This window comes from Heterodontus francisci, chromosome 3 (assembly GCF_036365525.1).
Source record: "Heterodontus francisci isolate sHetFra1 chromosome 3, sHetFra1.hap1, whole genome shotgun sequence".
NCBI classification, from domain to species: Eukaryota; Metazoa; Chordata; class Chondrichthyes; order Heterodontiformes; family Heterodontidae; genus Heterodontus; species Heterodontus francisci.
Window position 1 is genome coordinate 150,280,844 of NC_090373.1, and position 12,899 is coordinate 150,293,742.

At 44.0% G+C, this 12,899-nt stretch overlaps 1 protein-coding gene across 1 annotated transcript in view; it reads right to left on the bottom strand.

The window, feature by feature from the left end:
• ascc3 (activating signal cointegrator 1 complex subunit 3) overlaps nt 1-12,899 on the bottom strand; it is a 740,670-nt gene that overhangs the window by 293,766 nt on the left and 434,005 nt on the right. The gene's annotated exons all lie outside the window — the stretch shown is intronic.

The window sequence follows — 12,899 nt, forward strand, 5'->3', positions numbered from 1 at the left end:
GAGCTGGGCTGCCATTGCTGCATGTCCTTACTCTGAAAAAGGGTCACTGACCTGAAACGTTAACTCTGCTTCTCTCTCTACAGATGCTGCCAGATCTGCTGAGTGTTTCCAGCATTTCTTGTTTGTATTTCAGATTTCCAGCATCCCCAGTATTTTGCTTTTAATTGGAATTCTTAGGCCTGATCTAATTAAGTTGCAAAAGAGAGAATACACTGGGCCATCATGTGACAGACTCTCCATCTGTGTGAAACTAGCTGAACCTTCTCCCTACATACAGTCAAGCACCTGAGGTGACTAGTGAAGGACCCAAGTGGGGTCGCCTCCTCGCTCTCTCTTTCTCTCTATCCAGGCGACCTTGCTAGTTCAAATGCTGCCTGCTAGCTGCAAACATACAAGACTATCATTGTATATGTGCATAAGTCATTGAAGGTGGCAGGACCGACAGAGAGCTGTTAATAAAGCATACAGTATCCTGGACTTTATTAATAGGGGCATAGAGTACAAGAGCAAGGAAGTTGTCTTGAATTTGTATAAGACACTAGTTTGGCCTCAGCTGGAGTATTGCGTCCAATTCTGGGCGCCGCACTTTATGAAAGATGTGAGGGCATTGGAGAGAGTACAGAAAAGATTCACGAGAATGGTTCCAGGGAGGAGGAAGTTCAGTTATGAAGATAGATTAGAGAAGTCAGGACTGTTTTCCTTGAAGAGAAGGCTGAGAGGTGATTTGATGGAGATACTCAAAATCATGAGGGGTCTGGACAGAGTAGACAGTGAGAAACTGTTCCCACTCATGAAAGGATCGAGAACAAGAGGGCACAGATTTAAAGTACTTGGTAAGAGACTCAAGAGTGACAGGAGGAAAAACCTTTTCATGCAGCGAGTGGTTAAGGTCTGGAATGCGCTGCCTGAGAACGTGGTGGAGGCAGGTTCAATTGAAGCATTCAAAAGGGAATTAGACAGTTATATGAAAAGGAAGAATGTGTAGGGTTGTAGGGAGAAGGCAGGGGAATGGAACCGAGGGAGTTGCTCTTTCAGAGAGCCAGTGCGGACATGATGGGCCGAATGGCCTCCTTCTGCACTGTAACAATTCTGTGATTCTGTGCTGCAGAGACTCTGGGAAGAAAACCATCTGCATCACTGTCTTCAAGAAAACCCTAAACCGGTTGGCCACATCTACCAGCTAGAAATTTCAGGACTACCAAGTTCATCTGGAAGACAGAATTACCAGACTCCATCAGACTGTATATTCTTTTTTTTTCCAGACTCTAATCCAACCAATCTATTCTTTTCCACTCTGGAATCTATTTGCGTGTGTGTGATTCTAGTGTGTGTGTGTGATTCTAGTGTGTGTGTGTGTGTGTGCGTGCGAGAAAGTTGGAGCATAGTTTATTATTTTGCTTAGATCGAGTTTGTGGTTTGAAGTACAATAAACAAACCCCTTTCTTGTTTAAACTCAAGAGAAACCTGTCTGATTGGTTCTTTTATGATCATAGCACATAAAGGGGTAAACACTCACTGAATTGGTAAGCATATCTACTGTTTAAAAGAAACAAACCCTGTCGCGGTCAAACAAGGAGAGGGACAAAAGGGGAGCCATTTGACTCCCAGCTGGAGTACGGTGTCTAATTCTGGACACCACACTAAGGAAGGACATTAAGTACTTGAATAGAGCTTTACCAGAATGGTTCCAGAGATGAGGGATTGCAGTTACGCAGATAGACTCGAGAAGCTGGGGTTGTTCTGCTTGGAGCAAAGAGGCTAAGAGGAGATTTGATAAAAGCTGTTTAAAATCATGAAAGCTTTAGATTGAGTAAATAAAAAGAAACTGTTTTTGGTGGCTGAAGGATCGATAACCAGAGGGTACAGATTTAAGTTTATTGCCAAAAGAACCAAAGGCGACATGAGGAAAAACTGTTTTATGTAATGGTTAAGGATTTGGAATGGACTGCTCTATAGAGTGGTGGAAACAGATTCAATAGTAGTTTTCAAAAGAGAATTGAATGAACACTTGAAAGAAAAAAAATTGCAGGGATATGGGGCAGAGCTGGGATACAGTACAAAGTGGATTACTCTTCGAAAGAGCTAACCCAAATTCGATGGACCTAATGGCTTCCATCTGTGCGGTTCTGTCCTGATTCTAATACATATGGTTTTAAGAAATTTTGAATTCTGAGTTTAAATTACCTTGCTGCCTGCGAAATGTTGGATAATATATTTTAAAACGGAGCTAAGGCTTCAGTCTGACTTGATTTTTACATTTCAGTGAATTAAAAAAAAAGACTGTGACCATTTGCAGCATTAACCAGCATTCTAGTATGATAGAGAGGATGAGGCTCAACTTGAGAATCAAGACATGCATTCGCCCTCATGCTTGGACAACAGAAATTTCTGCACAAAGTCTATTGAAGGAGCTGAATGGCACCATCTTGTGGTGCATTTACATTACTTCTACATTAAATACCATATCTCTATTTTTATTTTCTTTGCCTTTGTTTGTGGGATGTTTAATTTTTAGTTGCTGGATTATTTAATTTGAAATGCAATGTGCTGAGTGTTTTTAAAGGCAGTAACTTTTTTTTTTACTGTAATCCAATTCATTTTTCTATAAATGTAAAAATAGATTTTCCCTTTCTTAGTCTTTTCTTCTCTTGGTACTACCCTCAGGTTTGAGAGAGGAGGTAACTTGCTGCTAGAGTTCCAAGAAAGTACCTCAGGGAAATTGTCAAATTGCTTTCTTTTCTCCTTTTCCCCACCGTATGGTTGCTATTTTCGACATATATCCAGAGGCTACTGTAAACTACCCGATTTTTTCACTTTTCAAAATTATTGCATCATATGTATTTATTGATTTGCTAAATTACATTTTTTTCCCCTCATTTCAGTTATTTTTAAATTATGGTCTTTCTGCATTTCTGTACATACTGTTCTGCAGTTAAATAAACATCAATATCTTTTTCTTCTGAGGTCGGTGACTGATGCTGTGACAACAACAGGGATGGTAGCAAATCTCAAACATTTCCCAAGTGACTGTCTTTGCAAGTAGAAAGTATCACAAGTGAGTCTACTCTTACTCTCACCACATATCCATCCATATATGCTAACATTAATGTCGGGATTACCAGAAAATATCCAGGAGAGGGAAGCCTGATTGATTTTCTTGCCCATCATTTGACTAGGGATCTTGGTCACAATTCAGGATCTTTTGGTCATTTTTTCTTTAACTGAAAGCATCTAGATATGAGTTTTTAATGTTAAAGGTTACTTTAAAGCGATTTGTTTCTCAAGCCAGGTCCAGTTTGAGTTGTGAAGCCAAACTCAGATGAAAGGTTGCTCTCCCCAGAGATCACACAAGTAATTTGTCTCTATAAATGAACCCATTGTATTGGCAGGGTTGTGATCTCTTGCCAAACTTGGCTTTTAAATAATGTGAAAACTTTAGAAGGAAGGAAAAAATGAAGGAAGCACGGAGTTCCAGTTTAAGTCCTAGGAAATTATGCAGCAATACTGAGCAGAAATAGTACAGAAAATATTACAGCAGTGAATGTTAAGGAAAGAATTAATAGATGTGTTCAAAACTATGATGGGTTTGAATAGAGTAGACTGGGAGAAACTATTTCCACTGGCGGGGTCAATAATCAGAAGACACAGATTTAAGATAATTGGCTGTGAGGAAACAGCAGGGAAGTGGGACTATTTGAATAGCTCTTTCAAACTGCCGGCAAAGACATGATGGGCCAAATGGTGTCCTCCTGTGCTGTGTGATTCTCTCAAGGGAAACTCATCATCACTTCATACTTAAGGTTTCTGACAGGACAGAATAGCATGAATTTCCTGCAACATTGTAACAATTTTTACTCAGCAGGATCTTGAATCCAACAGGAAGCCATTATTACTACACAGTATAATTGACCCATAATAGATATTGTACAGTAAAAGCTTTGTTGTCTGGCAAACGGCGGACCTGAGAGGTAATTGAAAAAGTTTCAGTTAATTAAGAGTTGTACTACCAAGACAATACAAGAGAAATGATTAGATACAAACAAGATGTACAATACAGAAATCTTGAGGCACTAAAGATATATAGAATTCTTGAAAAACAGTAAACTTAATGTATAAATTATACTAAATCATTAGACGTAGAAGTTGATGGGGAGACAAATCACAATACTGCATAAGCACAGCGATGCAATGATATCGACTGCCGGCAGTGCCACTATGATTATCGACAGCATCACTAACTATAGTTACTGGTTTCAATCTCATTTCGAAGAGCTGGAACCTGACATAGCCGCGAAGCACATTGCACTGCTGAACTACAAAGAAGCCCCCAGCGAGTTAACATCTGCAGCACTTAAAACAGCCAGTAGCGCTGCACAAAGAACAGCCAGGCGCTGCGCAAATGACTACTGGCAACACCTATGCAGTCATATTCAGCTGGCCTCAGACACCGGAAACATCAGAGGAATGTATGATGGCATTAAGAGAGCTTTTGGGCCAACCATCAAGAAGATCGCCCCCCTCAAATCTAAATCAGGGGACACAATCACTGACCAACGCAAGCAAATGGACCGCTGGGTTGAGCACTACCTAGAACTGTACTCCAGGGAAAATGTTGTCACTGAGACCGCCCTCAATGCAGCCCAGTCTCTACCAGTCATGGATGAGCTGGACGTACAGCCAACAAAATCGGAACTCAGTGATGCCATTGATTCTCTAGCCAGTGGAAAAGCCCCTGGGAAAGACGGCATTACCCCTGAAATAATCAAGAGTGCTAAGCCTGCCATACTCTCAGCACTCTACGAACTGCTTTGCCTGTGCTGGGACAAGGGAGCAGTACCACAGGACATGCGCGATGCCAATATCATCACCCTCTATAAAAACAAAGGTGACCGCGGTGGCTGCAACAACTACCGTGGAATCTCCCTGCTCAGCATAGTGGGGCAAGTCTTCGCTCGAGTCGCTTTAAACAGGCTCCAGAAGCTGGCCGAGCATGTCTACCCTGAGGCACAGTGTGGCTTTCGAGCAGAGAGATCGACCATTGACATGCTGTTCTCCCTTCATCAGCTACAGGAGAAATGCCGCCAACAACAGATGCCCCTCTCTGTTGCTTTCATTGATCTCACCAAAGCCTTTGACCTCGTCAGCAGACATGGTCTCTTCAGACTACTAGAAAAGATCGGATGTCCACCAAAGCTGCTAAGTATCATCACCTCATTCCATGGCAATATGAAAGGCACAATTCAGCATAGCCCTTTCCTATCCCGAGTGGCGTGAAACAGGGCTGTGTTCTCGCACCGACACTGTTTGGGATTTTTTTCTCCCTGCTGCTCTCACACATGTTCAAGTCTTCAGAAGAAAGAATTTTCCTCCACACAAGATCAGGAGGCAGGTTGTTCAACCTTGCCAGCCCAAGAGCAAAGACCAAAGTACGGAAAGTCCTCATCAGGGAACTCCTCTTTGCTGACGATGCTGCATTAACATCTCACACTGAAGAGTGTCTGCAGAGTCTCATCGATAGGTTTGCGGCTGCCTGCAACAAATTTGGCCTCGCCATCAGCCTCAAGAAAACAAACATCATGGGACAGGACATCAGAAATGCTCCATCCATCAATATCGGTGACCACGCTCTGGAAGTGGTTCAAGAGTTCACCTACCTAGGCTCAACTATCACCAGTAACCTGTCTCTTGATGCAGAAATCAACAAGCGCATGGGAAAGGCTTCCACTGCTATGTCCAGACTGGCCAAGAGAGTGTGGGAAAATGGCGCACTGACACGGAACACAAAAGTCCGAGTGTATCAAGCCTGTGTCCTCAGTACCTTGCTCTACGGCAGCGAGGCCTGGACAACGTATGTCAGCCAAGAGCGACGTCTCAATTCATTCCATTTTCGCTGCCTCCGGAGAATCCTTGGCACCAGGTGGCAGGACCGCATCTCCAACACAGAAGCCCTCGAGGCGGCCAACATCCCCAGCTTATACACACTACTGAGTCAGCGGCGCTTGAGATGGCTTGGCCATGTGAGCCGCATGGAAGATGGCAGGATTCCCAAGGACACATTGTACAGCGAGCTCGCCACTGGTATCAGACCTACCGGCCGTCCATGTCTCCGCTTTAAAGACGTCTGCAAACGCGACATGAAGTCCGGTAACGTTGATCACAAGTCGTGGGAGTCAGTTGCCAGCGATCGCCAGAGCTGGCGGGCAGCCACAAAGGCGGGGCTAAAGTGTGGCGAGTCGAAGAGACTTCGCAGTTGGCAGGAAAAAAAACAGAATCGCAAGGGGAGAGCCAACTGTGTAACAGCCCCGACAACCAATTTTTTCTGCAGCATCTGTGTAAGAGTCTGTCACTCTAGTATTGGCCTTTACAGCCACTCCAGGCGCTGCTCCACAAACCACTGACCACCTCCAGGCACTTACCCATTGTCTCCCGAGACAAGGAGGCCAAAGAAAGAAAGAAAGACTAACTATAGTACAGTAATGCCCAGAACAATCGGCTGCACACAGGAAAACTCCGCATTAGGAGACAAGCCTCAAGATTTTGGAAATTCCAGATAACAGAGCTTTCCGGTGTAAAGTGCCGCATAACAAAGCTTTTACTGTACTTACATAAATTGATTACTGTCCTTCAGAGTCCTATTTATCTGCAAATCAAAATAGTAGCTGATTTAATCTGCAATTTTGTAAATACCTATCACTTTGAAGAGAATTTTGTCATGTAAGATTATTCAAAATAGTTAATCATTAGCACTTGGGTCTATGCCTTTGCAAAGCTAAAGTGGTGCAGCTTTTCGATCATAGTAGGACAAGGTCCACTTATGCAGGTAAATTTTTATGAGTTTGAACCCCTGTGCAAAGCTTTGTCTGTGGGAATTTGAGCACAGAGGTCAGCGAGCCTCGCATAATGGATGGAAAATCCTGTGAAGTTTTCTGATTTCCAAGTCCAAATTCCGGATCTGCCCTCTTAGCAATTGAAAGTCTGTGCCAGGAACATGAGCTCATAAAATTTACCCTTGGGAACCACTGTTAAGGCTGCTGAGAGAGAGGATGGTACCAAACAATCAAACTGTTACAGCAAGTTTCAAATTATTGCAAATATAGAATAATAATTCTGATTAGGACAGAACTTAAAGTTCATCACAATTTAGTACAGAAACCATATTCCCATTTATTAAAACTAATTTTGCAAAGTATCAATGCAACAGCATCAAATTACTTCAGTGATCTACGCCAACAGGTCTCAGCTATTCAATTACCTTGCCCTTATATAACAACTGAATATGAAATGCATTAAGGCTGCCTTTTGTAGCCCTTTCACATGGAATCCATTTGCATTTTGAGAAGAGAAATGGGTCATGCTGCTTTTTCATCTGAAATATTACCATTTAATAACCATTAAATTCAGTTCCCATGCCTCCTCAGAATTCAATCAAAAAAAAAGATTCATGGCTTTACCTGGTACATTTTGAAACACATTTACCACAGCATGTAATATCTTTTGTGAAGTATATAATCCCCACTTTGTGAATGCTGTTGCCCATAAGAATGCCAGCAAAATCAAGATCCCATCAGAAACTTCCCATGAACGTCTGAAGGTAAATAATTTTCCAAGAAAAATATTAAAAACAACCACGAAAGAATTTATATTGTGCCTTTCACACATTCCAAAGCTCTTTACAGTCAATGAATTACTGCCGTAATGCTGGAAATATTGCAAGCAATTTGTCCATAGCAAGGTATTACCAAGAGATAATTACAGTGAGATAAAAGATTTGATCAAAACACAGTTCTTCCCATGTTGCACTCAACATCTATAATTACACAGATGTGTTTTGCTAGCAAGTAGCTTCCAAAACACAGATTTTGCAACTCCTTAAGCAACTTAACTTTTCAGATGCACTGTTTAACATAGATTAGAACACAAACCTGTAACCACCTGGACCTGAAGGTGAAGCGTGCCTCAACTGATGGAATGAATGTCTCCTTTTTCAGCTGAGGGCCCCAATATGAAATGTGCCTGAAAAGCAGCAACTCAACTTCTAGGAGAAACTAACCTGAATTCAGCACTAAATTGGCCGTCTCACTTATCAAGACATAAAAGGATGATGGCGTCAGAAATGGGAATGTCACGCTGGTAGAATGGAGGCATCCTTCGAGGTTAGGGGTCAAATTGCAAAGTAGTAGCATGATAGATCAGAGAGAAAACTTTTCCTTGCATTTGGTCCAGGTTCATATGATGTGGATATTCCTGAGACTATGAGCAGGATTTTGTCCTGCCCTCGAAGATGGGAAGTGACGCAGTGGGGCACACAAAATGGCAAGCGGTGGTGTCAGTTGGCGTGCCTGACTTTGTCCTGGCCCCCTGCTGTTTTGTCTGAGGCCAGGAGCCTCACGCCTCCATTCTGATTTTACTGAAATTGGAGGGGCCTGCCGCCACGTGAGACCTGGCAGCCTATGGGGTTTGGGGTGGGGGTGGGGGCACCCTCCTCTGGGGACAGACTTTGGCCCTCAAAGGACCCCCCGGCAGTGATGGTTGCCTCCGTGGCAAGACACCCCCCCCCAACACACCCCTCATTAGGGCCAGCATGACTAGCTCCAGAAACCACGACCCCATTGACTGCAAGCCAGGGTCTCCGACACCTTGTCCTCTGTAGGCCTCCTGCAAAACCGGCAGCGGCTACCACTCCCGGTGGTGCAGCCAATACTGCAGAGCTGCCTGCCCTCTGATTGGCTGGCAGCTCTGGAGGTGGGAGAATGTCCTTTAAAGGGCCGGCGGGCAGTTAATTGGCTGCCCGCTGTGAAATTGCAATGGGGGCCTGAAACAGGACTGAGGTGGGATCTCCCCCAGCTTTCCAGCCAGCCGCCAAGACCTCCGTTGCCAAGATAAAATCTCGGCCTATATGACAAAAGTGGAAAGGCTAATATGCCCCAACACTAACATCTCTGACTTCGATAAGCACAAACTACAGGAGGGGTGAGAATGCAGTGTGTGTGTACGTGGCCACCTACTCACAAATAGTTGTTGTACTACACTGAGGAACAAATACCTTTATTTACATGGAATTGGTTTACAATGCATGAATAATTGTTTCACGACACTGTGAAAATCAAAACTGCTATGGTTGGTCCCTTGTCTGTGCCGAATTACTCAGTTTCAACCAGTATTATGGTGGTAGCCCTACAAATGACCTCAGTATTCTCAGACAATGAAGGGAAGATGTCAGCTGAGTCTGTAGTCTAAGCTCACAAGTTATTGATCTTTCATATGCCGAAGAAGTCCTGCAATCTTAGTAATGGTACGATGAAACTATCGATTGTCATAAAAACCCATATGGTTCACTAATGTTCTTTCGGGAAGGAAATATGCTGTCCTTACCTGGTTTGGCCTACATGTGACTCCAGACTCACAGCAATTTGGTAGACTCTTAACTGCCCTCTGAAATGGCCTAGAAAGCCATTCAGTTGTACCAAACTGCTACAGAAAAGTCAAAAGGAATAAAATCAGATGGACCACCTGGCATAGACTTAGACACCGGAAATGACAACAGTACATCAAGCCCCGTCAACCCTGAAAAGTCCTTCTTACAACATCTGAGGGATTGTGACAAAATTGGGAGAGCTGTCCCACAGACTAGTCAAGCAACAGCCTGACACAATCATACTCTCAGGATCATATCTTACAGCCAATGTCCCAGACACCATCACGCCTGGGTAAGTCCTGTCCCAATGGCACGACAAAACTAGCAGAGGTGGCATGGTAGGACAGTGGTATACAGTTGCCCTGGGAGTCCTCAACATTGATTCCGGAATTCATCAAGTCTCATGGCATCAGGTGAAGCATGGTCAAGAAACCTCCTGCTGAGTAGAACCTACTACTCTCCCTCAGCTGATGAATCAGCATTCCTCCATGTTGAACACCACTTGGAGGAAGCACTGAGGGTGGCAAGGGTGCAGAATGTACTCAGGGTGGGGGCGTCAACGTCCATCACCAGGAGTGGCTCAGTAACGCCACTACTGACTGTGCTGGCCAAGTCCTGAAGGACATATCTGCCAGATTGGGCCTGCGGTAGGTGGTGAGAGAACCAACAAGAGGGAAAAATCTACTTGATCTTGTCTTCACTAATCTATCTGTTGCAGATGCATCTGCCCATGACAGTAATGGTAGGAGTGACCACTGCACAGTCCTTGTGAAGACGAAGTCCCGGCTTCACGTTGAGTATACCCTCTATCCCGTTTATGTGCAAGGGGAGGCGGTGGCAAAGTGGTAACGTCACTGGATTAGTAATCCACAGACCCAGGCTAATGCCCTGGGACATGGGTTCCAATCCCACCACGGCAGCTCGTGGAATTTAAATTCAATTAATTCATAAAAATCAGTAATGGTGCCATGAAACTATCACTGATTATCCTAAAAACCCATCTGGTTCACAAATGTCCCTTATGGAAAGAAAACTGCCAAACTTACCTGAGCTGGCCTCCATGCGACTCCAGACCCACAGCAATGTGTCTGACTCTTAACTGCCATCTGAAATGGCCACTCAGTTCAAGGGCAATTAGGGATGAGCAACAAATGCTGACTTGGTCAGCAATGCCCACATCCCATGAAATAAAAATGCTAAATGGGATAGATTCAGAACAGACCTAGCAGCTTAAAAATGGGCATCCATGAGGTGCTGTGGGCCGTCAGCAGCAGCAGAAATGTTTCAATCACAATCTGTAACCTCATGGCCCAGCATATCCCTCATTCTACCATTACCATCAAGCCAAGGGACCAATGAACAGTGCAGGAGGGCATGCCAGGAGCAGCATATGTCATAACGAAAAATGAGGTGTCAACCTGCTGAAGCTACAACACAGGACTACTAGCATGCCAAACAGTGGAAGCAGCATGCGATAGACAGAACTAAGCGATCCCACAACCAACGGATCAGATCAAAGCTCTGCAGTCCTGCCACATCCAGTTGTGAATGATGGTGGACAATTAAATAACTAACAGGAATAGAAGCGCCACAAACATGCCCATCATTAATGCTGGGGGAACCCAGCACATTAGTGCAAAAGACCAGGCTGAAGCATTTGCAACTATCTTCAGTCAGAAGTGCCAAGTGGATGATCCATCTCGGCTCCTCCTGAGGTCCCCAGCATCACAGATTCCAGTCTTCAGCCAATTCTATTCACTCCACATGATATCAAGAAACAGCTGAAAACACTGGATACAGCAAAAGCTATGGGCCCTAACAACATCCTGAAGAAGTACTGAAGATTTGTGCTCCAGAACTAGCTGCACCCCCTAGCCAAGCTGTTCCAGTATAGTTACAACATTGGCATCTACCCAACAATGTGGAAAGTTGCTCTGGTATGTCCTGTACACAAAAAGCAGGACAAATCTAGTTTGGCCAATCACTGCCCCATGAGCCTTCTCTCGATCATCAAGGAGCCTTGTGCTGTGGATAAAGGGGTACCAGTGGATGTACTGTACTTAGATTTCCAGAAGGCATTTGATTAGGTGCCACATCAAAGGTTATTGCCGAAAATAAAAGCTCATGGTGTAGGGCATGCATAGAAGATTGGTTAGCTAACAGGAAACAGAGAGTAGGTATAAATGGGTCATTTTCTGGTTAGCAAGATGTAATGAGTGGTGTGCCACAGGGATAAGTGCTGGGGCCTCAATTTTTTACCATTTATATAAATGACCTGGATGAAGGGACCCAAAGTATGGTTGCTAAATTTGCTGATGACGCAAAGATAGGTAGGAAAATAAATTATGAAGAGGACATAAGGAGGATACAGAGGGATATAGATAGGTTAAGTGAGTGGGCAAAGATCTGACAAATGGTGTATAATGTGGGAAAATGTGAAACTGACCATTTTGGCAGGAAGATTAAAAAAAGCATATTATCTAAATGGTGAGAGATTGCGGAGCTCTGAGGGATCTGGGTGTCTAAGTGCATGAATCGCAAACGGTAAGTATGCAGGCACAGCAAGTAATTAGGAAAGCTGATAGAATGTTATCGTTTATTGCGAGGGGAACTGAATGCAAGTAATTAGGAAAGCTGATAGAATGTTATCGTTTAGTGCGAGGGGAACTGAATGCAAAAGTAGGGTGGTTATGCTTCAGTTACACAGGGCATTGGTGAGACCACATCTGGAGTACTGTGTACAGTTTTGGTCTCCTTATTTAAGGAAGGATGTAAATGCAATGGAGACAGTTCGGAGAAGGTTTATTAGACTAATACCTGGAATGGACGGGTTGTCTTATGAGGAAAGGTTGGACAGGATTGGCTTGTATCTGCTGGAGTTTAGAAGAGTAAGAGGCGAATTAATTGAAACATATAAGATCCTGAGGGGTTTTGACAGGGTGGATGTGGAAATGATATTTCCCCTTGTAGGAGAAAGTAGAACTAGGTGTCACTGTTTAAAAATGAGGGGTCGCTTATTTAAGACAGAGATGAGGAGAATTTTTTTTCTCTGAGGGTCGTGAGTCTTTGGAAATCTCTTCCTCAAAAAGCAGAGGAAGCAGAGGCTTTGAATATTTTTAGGAACAATGGACCAGAATCACAGAGTAATACAGTGCAGAAGAGGCCCTTCAGCCCATCAGGTCTGCACTGATGCATTAAAACACCTGACCTGTCTACCTAATCCCATTTGCCAGCACTTGGCTCATAGCCATGAATGTTATGACGTGCCAAGTGTTCATCCAGGTACTTTTTAAAGGATGTGAGGCAACCTGCCTCTACCACCCTCCCAGGCAGGGCATTCCAGACCGTCACCACCCTCTGGGTAAAAAAGTTCTTCCTCAAATCCCCCTTAAACCTCCCGCCCCTCACCTTAAACTTGTGACCCCTCGTAACTGACCCTTCAACTAAGGGGAATAGCTTCTCCCTATCCACCCTGTCCATGCCC